Source organism: Siphateles boraxobius, unplaced genomic scaffold (genome assembly GCF_051911475.1).
Source record: "Siphateles boraxobius isolate OS27281-9 unplaced genomic scaffold, OSU_SipBor_1 444, whole genome shotgun sequence".
NCBI lineage: Eukaryota > Metazoa > Chordata > Actinopteri > Cypriniformes > Leuciscidae > Siphateles > Siphateles boraxobius.
In genome coordinates, this window is record NW_027509080.1 from 25,001 (window position 1) to 31,501 (window position 6,501).

Sequence of the window (6,501 nt, forward strand, 5' to 3'; positions counted from 1 at the left end):
AGAGCGGGGAGGAGCAAGCTGCCCAAAGCGGTCTCGCGACCGGGCAGGGGCCGTCCCCAGGCGCGTCCAAAGTTCCAATCGACCAGGCAACCCTGACAGTGACGGCCCGAAGGAGAGGGTGCGCCCCTCCGGGCCCCAGGCAACCCGGAGGCGCCCGTCTTCCGTTAACCTTGTCCGAGAAGAGTGTGGCGACGGTCCCCCACCTCCTCTACAACACCCCTAGCGTCCGTGTTCGGACCGTCTTTGCTCCAGCAGGAGCGCCATCAAGCGTACGGATCTGACTTTGAGCAGGCCACGGTCGGGTCTGCGAGCACAGGGCTCTCGTTTGCATGCAAGATCTTGGACACTGTCCATTTTCTTACGAGGAGTGTTGTGTGTCTTTCACCCTCTGCTCGCCCAGGACGGTGCACCTTCACACACTGGATGCACGCCCAGGGCACCGGCGGTGAGTCTGGGTGTCCAAACCAGCCCCCGCGTTTACTGGAAGTCTCGCCCGCACAGAGTGCATTTTATCTGGGCTGAGCCAGACCGCTTCCCCACCCGGTCTGACCACCACGGTTCTCTGTTCCGTGGACCTCATTCGATCGGACACTGTCCGTAATTTCATTTTTCTTTCGGAGGTGCACCTTCCTCCGTCGCTCCAGGGGTGTCTCAAGCCCCTGGAGTCGTTTTGCCGTTTACCCAGACCGACGGTTCGACAAGCATATGGTTTTTGTTTTAGCCCGGGATCAAAGGAGCCCCGGGACGGACGAACCTGCGACGCGCGGGTTTCCTACACACGGGTCTCGCTCCGCTCGGGCCTGGGCTCGAGGCGGCACGGCCGCTCATAGGGCGCGTGAGGAACCGTCCGCCCGTGAGGGCGGGGGGGTGGTAGGCCTCTGGATCGAGGCCGTAACGGGGAAGGGTGCTTTTCAAAGCGGGTGGGAGGCGCGGGGCGAAGTCAGGCTCTGTGCCGTGATGGGGGGCCCCCAACGAAACCCCGCCAACCGTCAAAGCCTGACGACGGTCCCGACGTCACCGCTGCGGACATCCGTTTTCAGACGGGCCATCTGAGTCTCCCGAGGTCGACGCGGCCTGCTTTCCCCGGAGGGAGGCCGCGTCTCGAGTCGACGCGCAAAGCGGGGAGGAGCAAGCTGCCCATAGCGGTCTCGCGACCGGGCAGGGGCCGTCCCCAGGCGCGTCCAAAGTTCCAATCGACCAGTCAACCCTGACAGCGACGGCCCGAAGGAGAGGGTGCACCCCTCCGGGCCCCAGGCAACCCGGAGGCGCCCGTCTACCGTTACCTTGTCCGAGGAGAGTCTGGGTGTCCAAACCAGACCCGCGCGTTTCCTGGAAGTCTCGCCCGCACAGAGTGCACTTTATCTGGGCTGGGTCAGATCGTTTCCCAACCCGGTCTGACCACCACGGTTCTCACTTTTTCAAATTTGACTCCAGAGTCAGGCCCGCCAAGGGGACTTTGAGCTTGATTCGTGCCCAGGAAGTCTGCACCCTTCCTGGGATGCAGTTAGAGAAGAAAACCAGCAGCCGTCATTTTCCTGGAGGTTTCGTACATGCAGAGATCCACCGCCGCGGTGGTGATTGAATTCTTTCTCTCCCCAGCGCAACATGACCGGGCTTTTTTTTTTTCCTGGGGGCCCTCTCCCACCAGGACTTCCAGAGCTCCACCGCGCGCACTGTGTAATCTGGATTTTATACCCAAGCAGAGAGACTCTGAGCGGGGGGCTCATGGTGGTCTGTTAATGGGTTCTGTGTGCCCTCCACCGCACTACTTCCCCTCTCCCGATAAAGACCCCAAGGTCCGTTTTAGGACCGTCTTTTCTCCAGAAGGAGCTCCAGGGGTGTGGAGCGAATCTGAATCTGACCCAGGACGGCGCACCCTCCCTGGGATGGCCAGGGAGGTTCTGAGATCGTGGAGCTCTGATCACACGGCAACATTTTGGACTCTTGTCAATTTTTCAAATTTGACTCCAGAGTCAGGCCCGCCAAGGGGACTTTGAGCTTGATTAGTGCCCAGGAAGTCTGCACCCTTCCTGGGATGCAGTTAGGGAAGAAAACCAGCAGCCGTCATTTTCCTGGAGGTTTCGTACATGCAGAGATCCACCGCCGCGGTGGAGATTGAATTATTTCTCTCCCCAGTCAGAGCGTACCCCGGCCGGGCTTTTATTTTTTTCCCTGGGGGTCCCACCAGGACTTCCAGAGCTCCACCGTGCGCACTGTGTAATCTGGATTTTTATACCCAAGCAGAGAGACTCTGAGCGGGGGGCTCACGGAGGTCTGTTAATGGGTTCTGTGTGCCCTCCACCGCACTACTTCCCCTTCCCGATAAAGACCCCAAGGTCCGTTTTAAGACCGTCTTTTCTCCAGAAGGAGCTCCAGGGGTGGGGAGCGAATCTGAATCTGACCCAGGACGGCGCACCCTCCCTGGGATGGCCAGGGAGGTTCTGAGATCGTGGAGCTCTGATCACACGGCAACATTTTGGACTCTGTCAATTTTTCAAATTTGACTCCAGAGTCAGGCCCGCCAAGGGGACTTTGAGCTTGATTTGTGCCCAGGAAGTCTGCACCCTTCCTGGGATGCATTTAGAGAAGAAAACCAGCAGCCGTCATTTTCCTGGAGGTTTCGTACATGCAGAGATCCACCGCCGCGGTTGGAGATTGAATTATTTCTCTCCCCAGTCAGAGCGTACCCCGGCCGGGCTTTTATTTTTTTTCCCTGGGGGTCCCACCAGGACTTCCAGAGCTCCACCGTGCGCACTGTGTAATCTGGATTTTTATACCCAAGCAGAGAGACTCTGAGCGGGGGGCTCACGGAGGTCTGTTAATGGGTTCTGTGTGCCCTCCACCGCATTACTTCCCCTCCCCGATAAAGACCCCAAGGTCCGTTTCAGGACCATCTTTTCTCCAGAAGGAGCTCCAGGGGTTGGGGGCGAATCTGAATCTGAACCAGGACGGCGCACCCTCCCTGGGATGGCCAGAAAGGTCTGATACCATGGAAGCTCTGAACCCACAGCAACCTTTTGACTCCAGAGTCATGCCCGCCATGGGGGCTTTGGATTCGATTCGTGCCCAGGAAGGCTGCACCCTTCCTGGGAAGCACTTAGAGAAGTAAACCAGCAGCCGTCATTTTCCTGGATGTTTCGTACATGCAGTGATCCACCCCCGCGGTGGAGATTGAATTCTTTCTCTCCCCAGCCAGAGCACACCCCGGCCGGGCTTTTTTTTCCCCTGGGGGCCGTCTCCCACCAGGACTTCCAGAGCTCCACCGAGCGCACTGTGTAATCTGTATTTTTATACCCACGCAGAGAGACTCCGAGCGGGGCTCACGACGGTCTGTTCATGGGTTGTGCGTGCCCTCCACCGCTCTACTTCCCTTCCCCGATAAAGCCCCGAAGGTCCGTTTCAGGACCGTCTTTTCTCCAGATGGAGCTCCAGCGGGTGGCGGGCGAATCTGACTCTGGCCCAGGACGGTGCACCCTCCCTGGGCTAGCCAGGGAGGTCGTAGAGCATGGAGCTTTGAACCCACAGCAACTTTTTGGACTCGGTCAATTTTTTTCGAATTTGACTCCAGAGTCAAGCCCGCCATGGGCGTTTGAGCTTGCTTCGTGCCCAGGAAGGCTTCTCCACCTCCTCTACAAAAGCCTGAAGGGACGTTTTAGGACCGTCTTTGCTCCACACAGAGCTCCAGGGAGGGCGGGGGAATCTGACTCTTGCCCAGGACGGTGCACCCTCCCTGGGACGGCCAATGAGGTCGTAGAGCATGGAGCTCTGAACGCACCGCAACTTTTTTGGACTTTGTCATTTTCAAGAGCTTGGCTTCAGGGTCATTTTCTCCACGGGCTTTGGGCTTTATTCGTGCCCGGGAGAGGTGCGCTTTGCCTGGGATGGACTTTTTCAGAAGAACGGGCCCGTCTTTTCCTGGAGGTTTCATGTTTTTAAGAGCTCCGCCGTGGCGGAGATTGAACTCGCTCACCCAGCCAGAGTGCAGCCTCTCCGGCTTGGTCCACTGCCTTGAAGGCCCTGGAGCTTTGAGACCACAGCAACATCGTGGACTCTGTCATTTGTAAGAGCTTGTCTCCTCCACAGAAGCCCGAAGGGCCGTTTTAGGACCGTCTTTGCTCCAATATGAGCTCCAGGGAGGGCGGGCGAATATGACTCTGGCCCAGGACGGTCCACCCTCCCTGGGCTTCCCAGTGAGGTCCGAGAGCATGGAGCTCTGAACGCACCGCAACTTTTTTGGACTTTGTCATTTTCAAGAGCTTGGTTTCAGGGTCATTTTCTCCATGGGCTTTGGGCTTTATTCGTGCCCAGGAGAGGTGCGCTTTGCCTGGGAAGGACTTTTTCAGAAGAACGGGCCCGACTTTTCCTGGAGGTTTCATGTATTTAAGAGCTCCACCGTGGCGGAGATTGAACTCGCTCACCCAGCCAGAGTGCAACCTCTCCGGCTTGGTCCACTGCCTTGAAGGCCCTGGAGCTTTCAGTCCACAGCAACATCGTGGACTCTGTCATTTTTAAAGCTCGGCATTCCACCGTGGGCGTTTGAGCTTTATTCGTGCCCAGGAGAGATGCACCCACCCTGGGATGGACATCAGAGGAAAATCAGCCCGTCTTTTCCTGGAGGTTTCATGGTTTTAAGAGCTCCACCTTGGCGGAGATTTAACTCGCTCACCCAGCCAGAGTGCAACCTCTCCGGCTTGGTCCACTGCCTTGAAGGCCCTGGAGCTTTCAGACCACAGCAACATCGTGGACTCTGTCATTTGTAAGAGCTTGTCTCCTCTACAGAAGCCCGAAGGGACGTTTTAAGACCGTCTTTGCTCCACACGGAGCTCCAGGGAGGGCGGGCGAATCTGACTCTTGCCTAGGACGGTGCACCCTCCCTGGGTCGGCCAATGAGGTCTTAGAGCATGGAGCTCTGAACGCACCGCAACTTTTTGGACTTTGTCATTTTCGAGAGCTTGGCTTCAGGGTCATTTTCTCCATGGGCTTTGGGCTTTATTCGTGTCCAGGAGAGATGCACCCACCCTGGGATGGACATTAGAGGAAAATCAGCCCGTCTTTTCCTGGAGGTTTCATGGTTTTAAGAGCTCCACCTTGGCGGAGATTGAACTCGCTCACCCAGCCAGAGTGCAACCTCTCCGGCTTGGTCCACTGCCTTGAAGGCCCTGGAGCTTTCAGACCACAGCAACATCGTGGACTCTGTCATTTGTAAGAGCTTGTCTCCTCTACAGAAGCCCGAAGGGACGTATTAAGACCGTCTTTGCTCCACACGGAGCTCCAGGGAGGGCGGGCGAATCTGACTCTTGCCCAGGACGGTGCACCCTCCCTGGGTCGGCCAATGAGGTCTTAGAGCATGGAGCTCTGAACGCACCGCAACTTTTTGGACTTTGTCATTTTCGAGAGCTTGGCTTCAGGGTCATTTTCTCCATGGGCTTTGGGCTTTATTCGTGTCCAGGAGAGATGCACCCACCCTGGGATGGACATTAGAGGAAAATCAGCCCGTCTTTTCCTGGAGGTTTCATGGTTTTAAGAGCTCCACCTTGGCGGAGATTGAACTCGCTCACCCAGCCAGAGTGCAACCTCTCCGGCTTGGTCCACTGCCTTGAAGGCCCTGGAGCTTTCAGACCACAGCAACATCGTGGACTCTGTCATTTGTAAGAGCTTGTCTCCTCTACAGAAGCCCGAAGGGACGTTTTAAGACCGTCTTTGCTCCACACGGAGCTCCAGGGAGGGCGGGCGAATCTGACTCTTGCCCAGGACGGTGCACCCTCCCTGGGTCGGCCAATGAGGTCTTAGAGCATGGAGCTCTGAACGCACCGCAACTTTTTGGACTTTGTCATTTTCGAGAGCTTGGCTTCAGGGTCATTTTCTCCATGGGCTTTGGGCTTTATTCGTGTCCAGGAGAGATGCACCCACCCTGGGATGGACATTAGAGGAAAATTAGCCCGTCTTTTCCTGGAGGTTTCATGGTTTTAAGAGCTCCACCTTGGCGGAGATTGAACTCGCTCACCCAGCCAGAGTGCAACCTCTCCGGCTTGGTCCACTGCCTTGAAGGCCCTGGAGCTTTCAGACCACAGCAACATCGTGGACTCTGTCATTTGTAAGAGCTTGTCTCCTCTACAGAAGCCCGAAGGGACGTTTTAAGACCGTCTTTGCTCCACACGGAGCTCCAGGGAGGGCGGGCGAATCTGACTCTTGCCCAGGACGGTGCACCCTCCCTGGGTCGGCCAATGAGGTCTTAGAGCATGGAGCTCTGAACGCACCGCAACTTTTTGGACTTTGTCATTTTCGAGAGCTTGGCTTCAGGGTCATTTTCTCCATGGGCTTTGGGCTTTATTCGTGTCCAGGAGAGATGCACCCACCCTGGGATGGACATTAGAGGAAAATCAGCCCGTCTTTTCCTGGAGGTTTCATGGTTTTAAGAGCTCCACCTTGGCGGAGATTGAACTCGCTCACCCAGCCAGAGTGCAACCTCTCCGGCTTGGTCCACTGCCTTGAAGGCCCTGG